We start from the raw sequence: 22,016 nt of genomic DNA on the forward strand, positions 1-22,016 counted from the left end.
GAGTAATTTAGGTAGATCCTTCCCCTCCAGGAGGGGAAGAGTACCTCCTCCCCTGTAGTGTGGGCTACATGTAGTGACTTCCTTCCAGTTGACACAATTGGGAAGCACAGCTTCACAGTGGAGAAGCCTCGGCTTCAGCCAGGTGGGCAAGGTGAGCGTCAACACCGAGAAGTCCTGTTGACATCAGATGATGAGAGTGGGATTCTACCTCTGTGTGTTTCCTTCTGAAAACCCATAACCTCAGTCTAATAAAGAGAAAAACATCATAAAAGTCCCAGTTGAAGAAAATTCTACAAAATACCTGATCGGTACTTCCCAAAACTGTCAAGGTCATCAAAAAAAATTAGAAAAACCTGAGAAATTGTCACAGCTACAAAAAAATCCTAATGAAGCATGACTAATATAATATGTTATCCAGGGCACAAACCTGGCATATAAAAAGGATGTCGGGGAAAGCTAAGCAAATGTGAATGAAATAGAATCTGTGGTTAGTAATAACGTATCGATAGTGGTTCATTGTGACAGATGTCCCGTGTACTAAGAGAAGATGTTAATAGGGGAAACTGGGCATGAGAACCTTCTGTGCCATCTTTGCGAGTTTTCTATAAATCTAAAACTAGTCTAAAAAGCAAAGTCTATTTTTGTAAGTGCTCTGTGATCTAGGAGTTTCTCTACCAAAAACTAAACCCTTAAAGGAAATTGGGGTTCCAGGTCTTCATGGTCTGGAGTCGTGTCCCTACCAAGGTGGTTGGAGGACCCCAGAATTAACCCTATAAATTTTCTAATCTGCAGTAGTGGTGTATCCTGATCATGCTCCCTTTCCAGCTTGCAAAGTTCCACCTGCCACATGATACATTGATCTGCTGCCAATTGTGATTGTGTGATGTGGCACTGTAGAATAAGCACTCAACTGCTAACCTCAATGTTGGTGGTTCAAACCTACCAGCCAATCACAGAAACCCTATATAGGGTAGCTATATGCTAGAACCAACTCGACAACAACAATAAAATATTTTTTAATTTGGGGTCTTTTTTCCTGGAAAAAGTGTGAACCTAAAGATTCACTCACAGGATTTTTGTCACAAAGGTGTAGGTAATAGTTGTTAAGTGTCGTGGAGTATTATAGAGACCCTATGTAAGGTTTCCAAGGTTGTAAATCTTCATAGCAACAGAAGGCCTCATCTTTCTCCCACCCAGAAGCTGATGGGCTCGAACCGCTGACCTTGTGGCTAGTAGTCGAGTGCCTACCATCCAGAGCCACAGTGCTCGTAGGTAATACTGAAAAGGTAGCAGTAACTTAAAATACTAGGTATGGTAAATCCATACAATTCAGTCATGAATTATAATCTTATTAGAAATTCTTCCCCGATAAGAAACAATACTCATGATAGTTGAGTGAAAAACACAGATTATAAAAGAGTCTGTGAAGTATGAGCCAATTTTATAAAATGGAGATATGCATTTATACATAAGTTACCGGTAAACTCCAACTGCCAGCCGCTGTGACCAATATCAGCGATGGGGTGAGAATCAGTATGCGTTTTATTGACAGCTGTGGAAGGCAGAGAGAATCCTTCTCTAAAAAACTGCCTTGCCCTCCCCAACAGTCAGAACTCTTATGCCCCTCTAGGTAGCAGTCTGCATTGCTGCATGCTTTTCAGTTTCTGTCCCACTAAGTCATGCTGTCTTACATCCCGGGATGTGATTGCCCTCTGGTATTCCTCCTGGCTTGTCTTTTTTTTTTTTTTTTTAATGTTTTATTGTGAATTATGTGATCGTTTACATGGGAGAACATTAGCTTTACATTCATCCTATCGTATATCATTTCATTACAACGATTACAATCCCTTCCATGTATCACCAATTAATCAAAGGGCATACCCTGCAAACCTGCCCTCTGGTCGTCAGCACACAGCCCCTCTCCCTCTCTGGGTCTAGAGTTCCAGGCATTCCATCTTTCCACGTCATCATCTCTTCCTCCATCTCTGGCATCACTACTTCTCTGGGTAGGATACCAGGGACATCTACTCCTGCACTGAAAAGTTAATCACTCCCCTCCTTTTACTACAAAATGTCTACCTTTACATTTCCAGCCCTCACAGTCAGTCCTGATAGCATTTATTCACTATTATGCCAGTGAGTGCCATCCCATCTCCTTTCATCAGCCGTCCCTGGCTTGTCTTCTTAGCCTAGGTTTAAATCAACAATGCAGCACTAAATCCTTAGCCGTGTGTTCCTGGAGCACAAGGGAAGGTTACTGGGAGCAGTAATGATTGGGAAGAATGGTTAAAAGAGTTTGAACAGAGAGGAGTAAAACTTAAACCCTTCTCTCACATATGGACTTCTGGTGTGGCACTGTGGATCAACACTGGACTGCTAACCACAGGTCGGCAGTTCAAACCCACCAGCTGCTCCTCAGAGTTGCCATGAGTCCGAACCGGCTCAATGTCACTTAACAGCAACAATATATGCATAGAACCACCACTAATAAGTCAGTTTGTTGTGCTGTGGTGGCTTGTGTGTTGCTGTGCTGCTGGAAGCTATTCCACAAGTATTTTAAATACCAGCAGGATCACCCAGCAGTGGACAGATTTCAGCAGAGCTTCCAGGCTAGAAAGATGGAGAGGTGGATTACTTCTGAATATTTAGCCACTGAAAACCTTATGAATAACAACAGACATTGTCAGATACAGTGCCAAAAGATAAAAACGTGACTAGCACCAGAATATTGTCAGATATAGTACCGAAAGATGAGCCTCTCAGGTTGGCAGGTATTCAAAATACAACGGGAGAAGAGCTGCCTCCTAAAGTAGATTTGCTTGTGATATCGTGAATGAAGTAAAATGTATGTATGGTACCTTCATTTGCTGATGGGGTTACAAATTAAAATGAGGAGAAACAGCTGCAAGCACCCACTAATAATTAGAACATGAAATATATGAAGTATGAGATGAGGAAAATTGGAAGTTGTTAAAATTACACACCAACCACTAATGCCAGTGATGATGACATTTTTAAGAATTCTACCAGCTTCTTTAGTATGAAATTAATTAAACTTGCAATCAAGATATATTGATAATTACTGGTGATTGGAATGCAAAGGTTAAAGACAAAGATGAAGGATCAATAGTTGGAAATATAGGCTTGGTGATGAAAATGATGTTGGAGCTCGCATGATAGAATTTTGCAAAACCAATGACTTCTTCATTGCAAATACCTTTTTAGAACAACATAAAAGGACCTCACCAGATGGGATGGACAGGAATCAAATTGACATCTGTGGGAAGAGATGGTGGGAAAGCTCCATATCATCAGCCAAAACAAGGCCAGGAGCAGACTGTGGAACAGACCATCACTTGCCCATATGCAAATTCAGGCTAAAGCTGAAGAAAATTAAAACAAGTTCACTAGAGCGCAAATACGATCGTATTCCAGCTGAAATTAGAGATTGTCTCAAGTACAGACTTGATGCATTTGACACTAATGACTGAAGACCAGAAGAGCTGTGGGATGACATCAAGAGCATCATACAGAAAGAAAGAAAAAAGTCATTTAAAAGGTAGGAAAGAAAGAAAAGACCAACTGGTTGTCAGAAGAGACTCTGAAATATTCTCTCCAGTGTAGAGATACTAAAGCAAATGGAAAAATGAGGACATAAAAGAGCTGAACAGAAAATTGCAGAACACACAATCAAGTATTATAATGAAATGTTCAAAGACCTAGAGTTAGGTAACCAAAAGGGAAGAACTTGCTCAGTATTTCTCAGGCTGAAAGAACTGAAGAAAAAAATTCAAGCCTCAAATTGCATGCAATATTGAAGAATTCTATGGCAAAATATTGAATCATGTAGAAAGCATCAAAAGAAGATGGAAGGTATACACAGTTACTGTACCAATAAGAAGTGTTCGATTTTCAGCCATTTACAGAGGTAGCATATGATCGAGAAGCAGTAGTATTGAAGGAAAAAGTCCAAGCTGCACTGAGGGCACTCGCGAACAATAAGGCTCCAGGAATTGATGGGGGTACCAGTTGACACCTTTAAACAAACTGATGCGCGCGCTCACCCATCTATGTCAAGAAATTTAGAAGACAGCTACCTGGCCAGCCAATTGGAAGAGATCTATACTTTTGCCTGTTCCTAAGAGAGGTAGCCCAACAGAATGCAGAAGTAACTGAATAATATCATTAATATAACATATGCAAGTAAATTTTTCATGACAAAATTTCAAAATCAACTGCAACAATACATTGACAGGGAATTGCCAAAAATTCAGAAGAGAAAGTGGAGCTAGGGACATCATTGCTAACATCACAGGATACCAGAAAGATGTTTACTTGTGTTTTATTGACTGCAAAAGTCAGTAACCACGCAACTTTTGACTGCATGGATCATGACAAGCTATGGATAGCATTGCAAAGAATGGGAATTCCAGAACACTTAATTGTGCTCACAAAAAACTTGTGTATAGTTTAAAAGGCAGTCATTAGAATAAGAACAAAGCCATACTGAATGGTTTAAAATCAGGAAAGGTGTGCACCAGGGATGTATTCTTTCACCATATTTATTCAATCTGTATACTGGAGCAACTAATCCGAGAAGCTGGATTTTATGAAGAAGAACATGGCAGCAGGATTGGAGGAAGACTCATTAACAATCTGAGATATGCGGATGATACAACCTTGCTAGCCAGAAGCTAAGAGGAGTTGAAATATTTACTAATAAAGATTAAATTGTATCAGTATGAGTTGTATGAATTGTACCTCAGTATAAAGGAAACAAAAATCCTCACCACTGGACCATGATAAATGAAGAAAAGATCGAGCCTGTCAAAGACTTCATTTTGCTTGGATCCACAATCAACACTCATGGAAGCAACAGTCAAGAAATCAAAGAACATATTGCATTAGACAAATCTCTTGCACCAAACACCGCTTTAAATTGTTCAAAAGCAAAGATGTCAGTTTGAGTGTGCTTGACCCAAGTCATGGTGGTTTCAATGGCCTCATATCCATGTGTGAATAAGGAAGACCATAGAAGAATTAATGCATTTGAGTTACGATGTTGGAGAAGAATATTGAAAGTACCATGGACTGCCAGAAAACCATCAAATCTGTGTTGGAAGAAGTACAGCCAGGATGCTCCTTAGGAGTGAGGATGGTGGGACTTCATGTCTCAGCCTTTGATACGTCAGGAGGGATCAGTCCCTGTAGAAGGACGTCAGGCTTGGTAAGGTAGAGAGTCAGCAAAAAAAGAGGAAGACCCCCAAGAAGATGGATTGACACAGTGGCCGCAGCAGTGGGCTCAAACATATCAGCAATTGTGAGGATAGTGCAGGACCGGCATTGTTCTGGTACAGAGGGTTGCTATGAGTCGGATCCAACTTGACAGCACCTACTCACAGTCCTGGTGTGGAGTTGTAGGATAATCCACTGAACCGCAAGGTCAGTTTGAACAGCAAAGTTAGCTGTTCAAACTCACCAGCAGCTCCTCAGAAACCATATACAGGGTTGCTATGGTCCAGAAGCAACTCCACGGCACTTAACAACAACGACAACCAAACCATATGCACAGGAGTTTAGATGGATATATTTCAGTGTATTGATGGTGACTATCCCTGGCAGATAACACTATCTGGAGGGTTTTTTTTTTTCCATTTTTGTAGAAGTTTGCTACAGAAAGTATAAACCGGCAAAAAAAAGAAAAAGTTACTTTTTTTAATTAAAAAAAAATAAATAAAGGCTGGAAATGATGCCATTCTAAATCCAGCAGCAGCAAAAAAAAGACTCCATCCTAAAGCAGGGACATCTGAGAGCAGATGGAACACTGGCAAGCTTCTGGTCACGTACCTCCTTGTAGCAGGGAACTGCCTGAGCAGGCCTGCTCGCTGCTTCGCATCTTCCACAGAAACCGACTCCCACCCACACAGCTCCTGTGGAGTGCAGAAGGACAGCCACCTGTAAGAAGGAAACAGGCAGCAAGGTGCCTGGGGATCAAAGTGGGCCCTGTGATGGGAGTGTGGGCCTGCAGCCGCTCTCCTGTCTCTGAGGCTTCATGTAGGTCTGTAGGAGGCAGAGTCAGCAGTGAGGGCTAAGAGAGAAGCCCGTGTCCGTGTGTTCTCCAGCTGTAGGCCTCCTACCCTTTCCTGGTGTTTTTCCTTCTTGCATGTGCTTTCCATCTCACTGCCATAACTTTCGGAGATAGGTGGTATTATCCTATTTTCCCTTTGAAAATATTGAGCCTCAGAGAATTGAAATGGCTGCTACTTATTGGCTGAGCAACTGGAGGTCAGAAAAAGGTTTTTATCTCACCTCCTACCCATGTCCAATTTTATTTCTGAGCATTCTGGAGTCTGATTGCTTAACCCAGATATACCACAAGCGGTGTACCACAAGCAACTCCTTCAGACCTTCTAGGCCTCAATGTTCTCACCCATATAATGAACTCATCGGCGCTTGACAGCAACAACAACACAGAATAGAGATACTAATACCTCCCCCTAGCTCTTGTTTGGTCTGAGTGAGATTAAGTATTTAAAGTGCTGAGCACACTACATGGAACTTTCAGTAAGCTCTCTGTGACGAGTGCCATGGCTGAAGGAGAGAAGGCCACAAGGGTAAAGTAGAATGTGGCCCAGAGAGAAGATTGGAGAAGGGTGGTGTGGTGAGCCTGGAGCCTGGCCAGACTTAGAGCCATGGCGAAATCAGTGTGGAGTGAGCTCTTGAGCCCATATAAGGTACTGACCCAGCAATACCATTTCCTTGGTGTTTGGGCCCAACCAGAAAAGAGGTGGAAGAACTTGGAACATTTAGACCCCCCTCCAGATTGAGATGGGGAGGACCAGGGGCAGAGAAGAGCATGGGAGGCAAGAAAGACATTAACTCAGCGGTAACTGTGTAAGCTAAAAAGGGGCTTAGCTGTTGTCGGGTTTGGAATTTTCCTAAACTTCATTTGTCCAAGCATCCTAATTTCCTAGCTGAGGAAACTGGCCCCTGAGTTGCACAGAAGAACCAGGACTAGAATTCCTAAGTCCTCTCAATAGGTTTCTTCCAGGATAAACTGAAAACTTTGTACTTTGTTTTCGATTTATATCTCAATGAGAGGTCCTGGTGTACTGCTTTAGGATAAACACTGGTCTGTAACTGCAAAGTAGGTGGTTCAAACCCACCAGTTATGCCTTGGAAACCCTATACAGGGTTGCTATGAGTTGGAACCGACTTGAAGGCACTTAAAAGCAATATCAACATCTTACTGAGTTCCACAAACCAAGAAACTGCCATCGAGTCCAGACCCTGCATAGGGTTTCCGAGACTGTAAATCTATGGGAGCAGAAAGCCTCATCTTTGTCCAGTGGAGTGGCTGGTGGGTTTGAACAGCTGACCTTTCTGTTAAGCAGTCCAGTGCTTATCCTACAGCACCATCAGAGAGCTTCTTTAGCTCCACAGGTAGCACCTAAAAACTAAGTTCTGATCTCACACAGTAGCCCCCTCTCCTTTAGCCCAGGCTGTTGCATCAGATGCATATAAGTCATGAGGGTTAAAAGTGGCAGCTCAGTTCCGCCTGGTGAGCGAGCATCTCCCCCAGCAGTGCGGGCAGATTTCATTCTCTCTGAAAAAAGGCAGTCACAGCCTCAGATGTGGCAGGCCTAAGACTTTCCCAGTTAGCGCCTTGTGTAATAATACCTGTGTGGCTGAAGTTGTGGAGAATACTAAATGGGACTTTTGAATCTCAACTGAATCTAGCCTTCCTCCCTTGCCACGACACCTCTTCATTTCTTTAGCCTCCTGAGTTGAATAATCCTTTTACAGCAATAATTAATAAATAGGCAGGGACTCATGCCAAATCAGATTAAGTTGTGTTATCTGCTCAGGAGCAGAAACGATTAAACTTGCTGAGGTCAGAGTGCTTGTCACCTCATTTATTAACTGCCTTTCCTAAACCGCCTTCTCAGGACAGAGCAGAAAGGCGGAACTGCCTAACCATGGGCTCTGTCTAAAATATTGTCAGGCAGTGAAGCCCACGTCAGTCACAGGCACGTTACCAGCAGGTGGTGGGAGGCTGACTGTGACCAGTGGTAGAGGTAGGACTTTGACAACGCCTCCAGTTTCTCAGGCAGCAAGATGCCTCCTCAGAGTAGGTCCATCCAAGAGAGGGGACAAGCATCCTGCCGGCTGGGGCTTCTCAGTCCCTTACCTGCTGCCTCAGCCTTTGGCTTCTGGCAGAGAGGCACTAAACTTCACTCAGCCCTCCAAGTGGGGTTTTAGAAGCCCCAGTTCCTGTAGCCAAACGTTTTCTTCCCTAAAGAATTTAGGAAAAAACTGTGTGCCTCCTTGCACATGTTTAAGTCTCTCTTGGAATTACATATCACGTTGTGATGCTTATAAATAAAGGATGTGATTTCTAACAATTAGATCGTTTGTGTGAACTTCATATTTGTCTTTGTGAGAACATTGGCACTGTGGATTTAGCTTACTGGATATGTAGGCAAGCTTCACTATACATGTCTACTCTAATTGGTGAAGCTAGTTCTCAAGGTCTAACCACCAGGCCAAATCAGACTTGTTTTCTGCCGCATCAAATCTGTATCATTATTTTCCATTCTAATTAGCATATTAGTGTACACCCCATGACAACCATCTGACTTCTGGGTTTGAATTCTTCCATTGATGATACACACAGCCTTGCCAAGAGTTTATTACCTGAATGAAGTAAGGGATCATCTCCTTATCCTTTCTTGCTCTACTCTCATAGAACTTTCTCTTTGAAGCAAGGCAATATAGGATTGTCCCAGGGTAAATTCAGGAGCGTGGGAGCTACGTGGGTTTTTCCTGAAATGGAAGTAAGGTGGTTGTGACGGTAAAGGTGACTGAAGAGAGAACATATAGAACCCAAGTATGTTCTTCAGCTGATAAGTTTTAGGAAAGAGGACATATACAAGTTAAAGATCTGGAAATTTATTTAAATTGTTGTTTTTAGTTTCTGTTGGGTGTGCCTCATACTCACAGCAGAATGAAGTGCTGCTCTGTCCAGCTTTATCTTTTGATCTCTTGCAAAATGGGACCATTCTAATCTTTAGTGTTTCCATTGGCTGAGTTTTGGAAGCAAATTGTCAGGTCTTCCGATTCCATCTTTGTCTGGAATCTCTGCTGGAACCTGTTTCAGCATCATAACATCCCACAAGCCTACATGACAGATGAGTGTTGGCTGTCCAGGAGGCTTATTGAGTAGAAATCAAACACGGGTGTCCTGGGTAGAAGGCAGGAATTCTACACTGAAACACTATTGTTTCCTGAAAATTTTTTTTAAAAAGCCACAAAAATTATTTTTGAAAAATCAAGTTGTAGACTTGGTTTGGACTCATAGCGACCTGTAGGGCAGAGTATAGCTCTTCCTTAGGGTTTGTAAGGTCAGAAGTCTTCACACAAAAACAGACGACCTTGTCTTTCTCCTGAAGAGCAGCATTTGGATTCAAAACGCTAGCCTCACCATTAGCAGTCCAATGCTTATCCCACTGTGCCACCAGGGTTCCTTTTACATACAACAGCAGCCTGAAACTAGATCATTCTGTAACTGAGATAAGACCAGTTAATTAGACTTCATTCAGTATTTGTCCCATTTTCTAAACCTGCCAAGTAGAAGAGTTGGAGCCATGGAACTTGGCCTTTTAATTTAGTATTCCAGGTTTCACTAGACCTGGAGTTATTGTAGATAACGCTTCATGCAGATATTTGTAGGGTATTTATCTAGGGAAAAGGACACATGTGTCCTGGAATGTAGTGTTTCAGATGCCAGAACTAGGAACAGTGAGGAAAAGTTAGAAGGAGGCCGGGTTTGGTGCAACATAAGAATGAAGTTAGGTTGACATGATGGACTACCGTTTTTGTTTTTTTAAAGTTTTTATTGTGAATTGAGTGAAAGTTTACAGGACAGATCATCAGTTTTACATTCAACAAATCATATACTTTGTTTCATTACAGTGATTATAATCCCCTCCATGTACCATCAGTTAACAGTATTTCTCTCTATTCATGTTAGCTCTTTTTAAAACAAAAAACACTCAGACATATATAATAATTTACACCACCAAAGGGCACTTTCTGCAAATCTGCCTCCTGGCCGCCAGCTCTCAGTCCCTCTCTTTCCATGAATCTAGGGTCCTCAGCTGCTCTCTCTCTCCAGGTCCTCATCTCTGCCTCCATTTCTGGTGTCACTGGATAAGGTCCTGATTTATGCTTGTGCTCTTCTTCCTTGATGGTCCTAGAGTCCTCTGTTTCTGGACTATAAGATTAACTACTCCCCCGTTTTTGTTACAAAACTTCTACGTTTACAATAGTGACAGTCGCAATTAGTCATGATAACAATTATTCACTATTGAATCATAAGAATCTTATCTCCATCTCTTTTCACCAGACCCTTCTAGACAAGATGAAAACTATTCAGTGGGGACTCTGTCTTACCCCACACACTCTTAAACTAAACTGCCTCTTGAAACCTTGTAAGCCAGTCACTTCATGCCTTTATTGCCCCCTCATTTTAGGTAGCCAATGTCTAAGTTGCCTGTCCCTATCTACCCTGTATACAGAGAGGAGATAGCATTGATACTTGATGTGAAGACTCCTTCCCTCTCTGTTGGTATTTTGAGCTACTACTTCCATGAGTTTAGGTCAAGTTCATCAAATTGGGGCCTAACATTTTTTGATTATTTGTATTGCATAAAATACCTAAAGCCTGCATAGTAATCCTGTACAATAGATATCATTACTGCAAAGAAACTGAGTCCCAAAGAGGTTTAGAGGCTCACCCAAGGTCCCACAGCCTTAGCTCATCCGTGCCTCTAAAGCCATTGTATAAGGCTGCCTCTCATGGGCAAAGCCCTGATATAGAATGGACTGTCTGCCAAACACCTTTAGCCCCGTCTAAAAAAAAAAAAAGACATAAGAATAATTTCCATAACCTCGGAGTCACACTCCAGTTAGAAATTTAAATGTGACTGGTAGATGTTTCAGAGGAGAAAGAGGAGACATGGCTGAGGCAGAAGACTGTTACTTCACTTAAATAAAGTGAATACTTTTACAGGCTATTTAAAGAGAAAATCTGCAAGTAGACCAGCTTATGTGCAGAGTGAAGAAGGATTGGTCAGGAGACAATGTTGTCACATAACCCTCCAAGAGAAACCATATATAAAGACCTGTGTCAAACATTCATTTAAAATCCTGTTTCTTCATTATCATGTAAGACAGCTTATTAACTAATTATAAAAAAAACTAGTATTCTTTCTTTAAAGACTTAAAAAAAAATACCAAAACTGTTGCCATCAAATTACTTTACCTCGTGGCAAAGCCATGTGTTAAGGAGTAGAGCTGCTCCATTGGCTCTAAACTTTAGAGAATCCTATCACCAGGCCTTCCTTCTGCTGTACCACGAGATGAGTTTGAACTGCCAACCTTTAGTAGTCCAGTGCAAACCATTTGTACCACCCAGGGACTGCTAGGGAATAGGCTATGAAGCCAATGAAGAAACTACTGTGTCATCTTATTCATTATTGCACTAGCATCATGCTTAATAGAGTTGTTATTGTTAGGTGCCATCGAGTTGTTGGAACTGACTCATAGCAACTCTATGCACAATAGAACAAAACACTGCTCATCCCTGGGCCAGCCTCACAGTCATTGCTACACTTGAGCCCATTGATGATGCCACTGTGCCAATCCATCTTGTTGGGAGTCTTCCTCTTTTTCTCCCACCCTCCACCTTACCAAACATGATATCCTTCTCAGTGACCAAACCCTCTTGACAATATGTCTTAAGTATGAGAGATGAAGTCTGGACATCCTGGCTTCCAAGGAGCATTCTGGCTGCACTTCTTCCAACACAGATCTGTTTATTCTTTTGGAAGCCCATGGTACTTGCAATATTCTCCTCCAACACCTTAACTCAAATGCATTAGTTTTCTATGGTCTTCCTTCTTCACCATCCAACTTTTGCATGTAGGTGAGATTATTGAAAATACCATGGCTTGTTTAAGGCTCACCTTAGTCTTCACACTTAAGTCTTTGCTCTTGAGCACTTTGCAGAGTTCTATGCAGCTTAATAGAGTAGACTGTCAGTAAACATTGAACAAGTGCAGGAGTCAGTAGATGACCTGACAGAATCCCATGGTCTTGTGCTTGTAAACCACGAAGTGAAATGTATCTTTTATGCCCAAGAAAAGGACTCTGTAAGGGAATGAGAAAAGATTTTCTGGTAAAGACTGGTCTTTCCCCAAGCCAAATCTACAAGTCTTATAGTAAAGAACCTGGTAACACAAGAGGACTTTCCATTACTTATAGTTAGATTAATCTCATGTTTTTGAGTGTTGTTGACCTTTCATCTACTTTCCCTTTTTTCCTGCCCTTCTGTCTGTTTTTTCTTTCTCACTGTTTTTCTCCTTTTGAGTAAACAGTCCTTTATTGAACACATTCATGTGCCTAGCAGAGGACTTGTTAAGTGCTGTCAACTCGATTCTGACCCATAGCGATCCTGTATAGGGTTTCTGAGGAGCAGCTGGTGAGCTTGAACCGGTGACCTTGCATTCAGATGACTTTGCAGTCTGACGCATTAGCCCACAGCGCCACACCAGGAGTCCAATTTAGACATTGGGTACATAAAATTGGGGGACGGGCCTTTATAGGCATGAAGTGACTAGCTTACAAGTTTTCAAGAGGCAGTTTCGTTTCAGAGTGTGCGGGGGAAGGTAGAACCCAAAAAATAAAAAAATAGAGGAAGGAAGAGGAGATGCTTCTGATCCATGAGGTCCTTCCAGGAAGCCTGTGCTTTCTAGGAGACTGCTCCCCAGCCAGACAAGGTGTATCCATATGTATGTGATTGCTACTGCTACTGTTAACAAAACACCAATGCTCCAACCACTAAAGGACTGCATCTCTCCTGGAACTCCTGAATTTGGTGTGGAAGTCGGGATAGTTTGTTCTTCAGTGTTTGTCTGCTTTTGTACTTTTGGAGGTTTGTTGCTATCCTCATGCTACAGATTCTTACAAGTTTTCTGCAGTTCACAAATTAACAGCAACAAAAATAATCAGTATACAATTTAAACTTTATTTTATAAAATATCTTCTCTGAAAAGCAAATCATCCCTAAGATGGCAGAACCAGGTTAAAAGCAGAGGACTAGTGGTAAATAATATAGTAGTTAGTAAAACATGCTTTAGTCGGATAGAGGGGAGTGTATATAACAAACAAACAATTCTAGGAGGTGATCAAGGCTTTGAGAGAAATAGGGTGCTGATACTGAAAACTAGCCGGAGTCCTGCCAAGAGTAGCTTCTCAGAGAGCTGACATTTTAACCCAGTGACTGCCCCAGTGGGATGAGTTGAAGTCTTGGCTCTATTCCAAGCGAGGCATGTCATTGGGCATACAAGATGATAGCTTCTCCTTGTATTTTCTCCTAATAGTAAATGACCTCAGGTTTAGGGTAATTCATAGCCTCTGTTTCTACTAGCAATCTTTTTTGTCGAGTAAGTTTAAAAATTGACCCTCACCTGCTCCTTTTTTCTCATAACCCACTTACTTTGTACCAAGGAGCCCTGAAGGGACAGTGGATAGGTGCTCAGCTGTTCACTGAAAGGGCAACAATTCTAACCCAGCAGCCACCCTGAAGACAAAGGTGTGTCAGCCTGCTCCCGTAAAGATTACTGCCTTGGAAACCATATGGAGCAGTGTCACACTACCCGATTTGGTTGCTGTGACTTGGAATGGGGTTGGTTTTAAGTTCTGGTACTTTGTTCCAGGCACTATGCATTTCACATGTATTATTTTCTTTAATTCTCCAAGGTTCTGGTTGAGTGGTAATCAGCAGTTCAAATCTATGGGAGAAAGATGAGGCCTTCTGCTTCCATAAAGAATCACTGCCTCAGAAACCCTATGCAGGGTTGCTATGAGTCAAAACTGACTCAACAGTTCACCACCAACAACAACAACAACCCAAGGAAGTAGGTTTTATTATCATTGCTGGTCCTGTAATCAGATACAGAAATCCAAACTTAGAGAAGCTAAGTAACTTGCCCAAGGCCACACTGCTCAAAAGTGCTTGAGTTTAGACGTGAATCCAGGTACATGAATCCTTGTGTGTCTGACAACAAAGCCTGTAGTCTGAACCAGTCTCCTGCCTCCCTCCTTGTGATGTTCTAACTCATCTAGTTCTCCTTTCCCTTTGCAGTGGTACCAGTGAGGAAGAAGACACATGAAGGCTTGCATCCCCAGTGGAAAATCATCCTCCCCTCCCTGTATATGTGTAATGGCTTCTGATTTCTGAGAAAGCTGCCTGTCAACAAGCGTACTTCCACCAGATATGTCCCCAGATTCCCCAGGTCTTTCCAAGGGACGGCCACTTCTCACGTTTACTGACTTTGTACAGTTTTTACTTTGAGGCTGTGGTAGGTCAAGGAGAATTGCCTGTTGGATCAACTAGGAGCAGTTAAGAAGGAGTCTTCCAGTAATTCTTCAATGGCTGCTTTGAGCATGCTCAGGAAAGGCCGCCCGTGTAATATTGTACAACCCAACAGTATTGCTTCATTAGGAAGGATCTAGAATAATCTTGAGGCGACAGAGTAAAAGCCCCACTTTGTTCAGATTAAAGTATGGGATAAATGAGGGCAAAGTGAGACAGAATTGCCTCATGTGAATAGTCTCTAGAGGTCCCGCTCTAAATTTGTGAAAATGCAGTACCATGAATTAGGATGGATGACTTCAAAACAGGGTGGAGGGAAGAGTTAGCGTTAGAAAGACAGGGAAATATTTTTAGTACATGAGGTTGCATAGGGCTTCAGATTCATAATTCAGTACTGTGGAAATGAAAAAATGATTGAGGAGGCAGAAAGGAAATGACCTTTTAAAGAGGGGGAAAAAAAGGACCAAAGACAAAGGAACCAGATTCAAAGTTGAATTCAGCCTTTCTCAAGGAAAATTGCCTGCGTTTCCAAAATAGTCACTTAAAGGATCTGACAGAAGCTGAATTACTTGGGTCAGTTCTGCAGTTTTCTGGGCCTTCTTCCAACATGAAAGGCTGGAATGTGTACCAAATAGGAATTTGGCCTTTGGCCTTAGCCTGTTGTTGTTAGGTGCCATCGAGTTGTTCTGACTCTTAGCGAGGGTTTCAGGAGCGACTGTAGGGAGAATTTTTGCTACTCCATGGTGCTGAACTGAGCAGACAGACAGCAGGAACTCCAACAGCAGCCCTCTTCCCGTGGCATTCCCCACCCAACGGACTTCGGGATCATCTCCTAACCCCTACCTGGTTCTCACGTGAGATAAGTCGAGACAGACTCACGGTTGTACTTCCTCTCCCCATTCCTGAATGACATTTTCTTACAGGCAAGCTTCTTACCCGCCAAGTCAGCAGCGATCCGCTAGGGGAATACACAACTACAAGCTAAAAACAACAACAAACACTTGCATCTTCCTGAATTGCCAGTCTTACTCAACGTACGGTTTGGAATAAGGGGGATGATGTCATTTTTTAATATAAAATATGCAGCTGTGAAGTAGAATATATATACAAACTGTTCAGGTACAATGGAGACGTCAAAGGGCATTCTGGTTTGCAAATGGGGGTATGTGCTCACTCGCCTTGGTAGTGCTCCAACGCTCACTTCCGAGAAGCGCACTTGGGCTCTTGCTAGGCCTTGGGGTTGCTGCTGGCCCGCTGTCTAGCCACCCTGTGCCCTGGGTCAGAACCTCTACTTCATGCCTGCCTCTCGACCTGCTGCCCTATCCAAAAGCGTCAGGGCTCGCTGATGTGTGTGTGTGGTGGGGGGAAGGTTTTGAGACAGACAGCACTTGTTTACTGTAGGAGTTCCTATTTATTTGCCATGGTTCAGTCCTGTGCATGGTGTGAATTCTTGTACCCATTTCAGACCAGGAAGCTGGCAGGTATCGGCACTTCTGGACTAGGGTTACCACAATTCACTAAATATGTGCAGATGTTGGGGATGGGAAAAGTTTAAGCTCATTTTTCTTTTAAGTGTTTTTCTCTGAAATGGCTAAGACCATTTTGGTGCTTTACCTGTCTGTCGGAGAGACTAGAGAATTGGACATATCACTGATTACAACCCCCAGCCATATGCAATAAAACTACCCCAAAAGAAGGTCCAAAGAAGCCCACCCTTAAAAGAGTTCGGTGTTAAGTGTCGTCAAGTCAGTTCCAACTCATAGCGACCCTATATCAGGTTTCCAAGGAGCTGCTGGTGGATCTGCACTGCCCACTTTGTGGTTCGCAGTCCAGTGCTGATCCCACAGCCCCACACCCATAGTCCTGAAACAGTTTAGAATTTTGAAAAGAAGCCTTTAGGAATTGGAAGCATGGGCTGTCTTCTCCAGTAATTAACTGTTTAATCTCCAGATAGTAGCCTAATCTTAGCAATGGACAGATCGTTGATTCCTCCATATCTGAGCATTATTACTGCATTATTATTATTATTATATTATTAGTTTAAATCAGTACTTGGGTAATCCAAGCAGTGGGTATGAACAGAATATAAAGAAATATGTGCCAGCCTGCCTCAGTGAATTATCATATCTCAGTAATCCTCAAGAAAAGCACTTTTGCTTTTACGTAGAAAGGATTTCAGATTTGCTTTATGGGCTCCAGCTGTCTTCAGCACCTGATAAAACTTTAACCAGGGAATCATTAAACCCAGCACAGTAGCATCTGCCCGGGCTCCCACGTTCCTGCTGGCAGCATTTATCAACTGAAGGACCCCGAGGCTTCCTGCAGTGGTATCGGTGTGCCCACAATTTGGAGCATGCTGCTCTGCCTGAAACCCACCATAGTGAGGCCCCCTTCCTGCCAGGCCCAGTAAGAGTTCCAGTACCCAAAATTGTGTCCTGACTGGCTGCCTTCGGAAGGCTGCAGAACCCCCCTTGGAGAAGTCATCAAGGGTGGCAGCTAATGAATGTCTCCAGACTCAATGGGGTGCTCACAGCCGTCACTGGCAGCATTCCAAATGCTGGGTGTCTGTAGACTGAGAGGGGTTTGCCCTTTCATTTGACATCATTAAATCTAGGCAATTCCAAGCCGTGTTTAGAGTCCCAGCTCAGATGTCTCAGGAACGGAAATATTTTGTATTGAGAACCTACTGTACTACACCTCCATTTCTCAGATGTTAAAACATCTGTGAAGTAGAAGAGCCCTTTGCCTCAAGTTCACAGCTAGGTAATAAATTTTGAATTCAACTCTCCTTAGCTGGTGCCAGGCCCTTGGTGGTACACCATGCATCCTTTTTCCTGGTCTCAGCCTCCCCCACTGCAGTCTGACTGCCCCACTCTGAATTGTGTGTGTGAAATCATCTTGAATGGCTATTGTTTGGGTTGGAAAATGTCATCAGGGTAGCCTTATTCCGTCACTTCAGCAGATGTTTTCAGTGCACATTGCAAACTTGAGCCCACTCCAGGTGTTAGAAGACCTGTTCCTTCTTTGGTATCACTCACAAATAAGATCTTTCTAGGCCTTCAAGAGTCAAGCACTTTTCAGAAACAGTAAAAGCTAAAGGTATTCTACTAGCCACACAAACTTTATTTTTAAATGTTAGCTGTTGCTCTACTGCAGAAAAGGAAATATTCATTGTCCTTAGTAAACCTAGCCCATTCTGTGTTCTGTGAGAATGTTGACTCAAAGCCCAGTGATTCTGGACTCTCCTGCCAAGAGCTGATTTTAGTTAGAATTCTAGATACGCACAGGCTTCAAAAAACAATGGACTTAAAAGAGAATGGGATTGTTCCCCGAAAGTTGTGAAGCCCCCTCATGCGTGTGCTATCACATATCCATACACACATCCCACGTAAGAACTAAGGGAAACTCAAAGCCTCCCCTCATAACCTTGCATATCACTCAGAGGTTTCTTCCAGTCCTGATCACCAGTGGCACAGGTCATTGGAGCATAGCTGCTGACTTACAAGAAGATAAATCCCATAACAAAGGTGACCAGTTCCTAAAGCAGTAAGCCAGGTGGCAGCCCCCAGAGAAATTGGGGTACTCAAGGCTGTCTGATGACACAGGAAACGTATATGAAGCCACTTTGGTGGCCTGAGAGTCTGATCCCTCTCCTCTGAGGACATAGCTCCAGAATCCATGACAGGGCCTAGGAAGTCCTCCTTCCCAACCTAGAAGATAGTCTCCTTGCAACACCTGAAAGTCCAACCTTCGGGCCCTGTGTGTTAAGTTCCATCAAGTCAGTTCCGAATCTTAGCAACCCAGTTTAGGGCTTCCAAGGAGCAGCTGGTGAGTTTGAACCAAACTTGAGGTCGAGTTAGGGGTGAATTAATGAAATGTTTGGCCCACAGTTAGGGGGTTTATTAGGGAACTTACCAGGTTAAAGTTCAGGATCGGAACAACTCAGGGCACCGTTCTTCCATTCAGGATAGCCTCTCCTCAGCCATGCCCACTGTGTTTGAGACGGTTAACAAAATAGAAGCTATGAACACACAATGAAAGCCTTCCTATTGAGTCCAACTCATTTCTATAGTGCAAAACGTTATACTTTTTCAACTGAAGTATACCACAGGCAGGCTTCTCTCTATCTGACCAGTGTTAGAAAGCTCTTTTAGGGCTCCTGATAAATGCCCACAGAACACATCACTTCACCATAAGCCTTAGTATCAGGGTAATTTTTCAGTTGATAATTTTGTAGGGCCCATAAATGTCATAAATTTTGGCTGGAAAAGGTTCCCTACCCCTGCTCTACAGGGTTACTGTGTGTAGGAACCAATTCAATAGCACTTAAATATGTCTGTGAGTAAGGTGTGGGTGTGGCATGGTGGAATATTTGGAAGTCCAAGGTCAGATCTTCGTGCTGACTGGGGCCATGTACACAGATTGACCCCTAGAGACCTCGGTCTCCTATGCTGTAAAAGGTGGAGGGGAAACCGGGTGGTCTGTAAAGTCCCTTCGGTTCTTTAAGCTTTCTTCTGCAACAGCGGTATTCACCTTCAAGTTCTGAGCCATGTTTTGTGGACTGAGGGATGGTAGGTAATTAATTCCATCAGTGTGGGAAGGGAAGGGGAATCTTTGCCCATTAGATAAGGGCAGCTCTTGGTCCATGCCCCTCCATTTATTCGGTTAATGCCCATGAGAGCACCGAACCAATGCTCAGCAGGTCTTGGCTGTTGCAGACACGCTTTTCAACCAGGAGATCAATTGCATGTTTACTGTGCACTGTGCATATCCTGATGCTTCTGTGTTGAAACCGCATCATGCATTGACTCCAGCCCAGCCCAGAGAGAAAAGGTGGCCCAGATTCCATCAATATTGCCTTTGCCCAGCAGTTCTTCCAAAACCCGTTTTAAAATCCTTAAGACCCAGGTAGTTCTTACTTTCTGGATACCTGCCTGGTAAAACAGTATCATTTGGAACCGAGAAGACACCCAAACAGCAGAGAAACAATAAACCAAAGTCAGAACACGGGCCGTTGCAGGAATAGGAAAAGAGCGAGACATTGGTGCCCAGTGGTGAGGCCACGGTGGGCCACTTAACAGCTTTGTGGGACAGCAGATTGGCTTACCTGTGCTAGGCGTTGACCCTGGCCGGTCTTAAAGTGACAGGCTGTGTGCACTGTGGGTGGAGAACCACAGGCTTCTTCAGCCTCTGCCAGTTTCCGGACAGTCACATTCCCCCTTAGTCCTCTCCTCTTCCACTCTGTAAGCTAAACAAGAGAACACTCAATCTTTCCAGTGAACTACATGTTTGAGTTAATGTTTCAGTATATCATTTCATACTGTAAATTATCTTGTAAGAGAAATTTACCGCTATCCCAGAATGTTCGGACTCAGTGCCCCTGTGCATTTGGAAATCAATAAACTCTTACTGGAAATACCATTTGTCTCCCAGAGTTGTGCACAAAGGACCCTGGTAGGTGTAAATATTCAGGATGATCTGCATACTGAGCCGTGGTAATGCCGGAGCCTATGGTGTTTTGGTGATTGGATGTAGGAGTCTAATTTTCTCCTCCTGACTTCCCAGAGTGACTTTGGAAATCTCTGCAAGGTGGCAAAAGGACAAACTTAAAATTATTATTTGGAGAGAGATGTTATTAAGGCACATCATTCTTAGGTTAAATTTTCTCAACAAAATAAGTTGTAATCGAAAGAATACTTGGATTCTGAATATTTTTAAATAACGTTAATGTTAAGTGCCCTTGCGAATGATATTTTTAAATAATGTTGATGTTGAGTGCCGCTGAGTTGGTTCTGACTCATAGCGACCCTGTTTAGGGTTTCTGAGGCGACTGGTGATTTTGAGCATCAACTTTGTAGTGCAAACCAACCTTGGGATCCAGTGTTTTACCTTTATAATGTGGATTAACCATGTAATTGATGAAGAGATGGAATTAGGTTGCAAGTGAAGCAATTCCAGTCTGGTTTTGAAGATAACAATCAGAAGTTCATTGAAACCAACGGTTATATACTCAGACTTCAGGAGGTAATTGCCCAAACCCACGGCAGATACTGTGTGGACAAAAAGGTGCAAGCAGGCCTTGTCTAAAGGCCTTACAAGTCAGTTGTTTCTATCCCTGAGGAAACCCATTCACAGGAACGTCTGGAGGAACGGCCAGTTTGTGAACCTTGCTCTAAGTTTCTTTTTAGCACATTTCTCTTTGTCAGATCCCATCTCATGTCAGCTTGGAACTTTGCTCGCTTTGGTAAAATTGTCCAAGATCGGGAGATGAGTCACTCAAGGTCACCCATTGAGCCAGGCTGGTGTCATGCCCACACAGCAGACAGCCTGTCTCCTTCCTCCCCCCTCCCACCCCCCTCCCAGTTGCTGAGGACGCAGCCTTTGCCTGGTGGGATGGGACTGCCATGCACTTTAGCACTCTGGAGTCTCAGTTATTTACTAAACCACAATGTGTTTGGAGGTTTTCTTCTCCACTTTGTGGTGCCGGTCTCTCAACCACACATCCCATTGCCTCAGCCTTTCTCATTTTATTAACCTTGCTTGGCCCAACTTGCAGGTAGACCCATTTCCTTTACCCTCATAAAAGGGTGAAATTGCAACCTGTCTGGGATATCTCCTGGTTTTAACAAGACTTCAAAGTAAGATAGATACACCTACAAGAAAGAAAACAAAACTAGAAGTCTGCTTGAAGCCAGTAGCTGGCTGTATTGTGTGTGCACGTGTTTGATGTTGCATCTCCAGGTTAAAATCATTCTTTTGTTAATGTTGTTAAGTGCTGTCTAGTGTGTACCCACTTAGAGCGACTCTGTATTGGGTTTGCAAGGAGCAGCAGGTGGGTTTGAACCACTAACCTTGTGGTTAGTAGTCCAGTGCTTTTCATACAGTGCCATACCAGGACCCACTTTTTGTTAGCAGCTACTGTTTAGGGGATAGTGATATGGTTCTGTAGAATAAGCACTGGACTGCGACTCACAGGGTAGGAGGTTTGTGCCCACCAGCCGCTCTCTGAGAGAACTTTACAGCTTTGGAAAGCCTACCTGGGTCACTATGAGTTGGAGCCAACACAACGGCACTTAACAGCCATTTAGTGAGTTCTTCCTCTTGGTCAGGAACTATATTCTCACAGCACTTATATTATCCCCCATTTTATTTCTCAGGAAATAGATTCAGAGATTTCAAGTATTGTGCCCAAGGCTAAACCCTAACAAGTAGAAAACCAGGATTTAAACCAAGATCTTTGTTGTCGCTTGTTGAGTGCCATTGAATTGGTTTCGACTCAGTGATGGTATAGGATTTTCAAGGAGCAGCTAATGGGTTTAAACCACCAGCCTTGTGGTTGGCAGTCCAGTGCTGATGCTACAGCACCACTCCAGGTGTGTGTATGCTCAAGATCCAGCACTCTTCAAAACCCCTACTCTTAACTTAAGGAAGCTCTGGTAGCGTAGTGGTTACGAATCGGGCGGCGAACCTTAAGGTCAGCGGTTCGAAACTACCAGCTGCTCCGCGGGAGAAAGATGAGGCTTTCTACTCCCATAAAGATTTACACCCCCGGAAACCCTGTACAGGGTCGCTATGG

This window comes from Chrysochloris asiatica, unplaced genomic scaffold (assembly GCF_000296735.1).
Source record: "Chrysochloris asiatica unplaced genomic scaffold, ChrAsi1.0 scaffold00072, whole genome shotgun sequence".
In the NCBI taxonomy this organism is placed as follows: Eukaryota; Metazoa; Chordata; class Mammalia; order Afrosoricida; family Chrysochloridae; genus Chrysochloris; species Chrysochloris asiatica.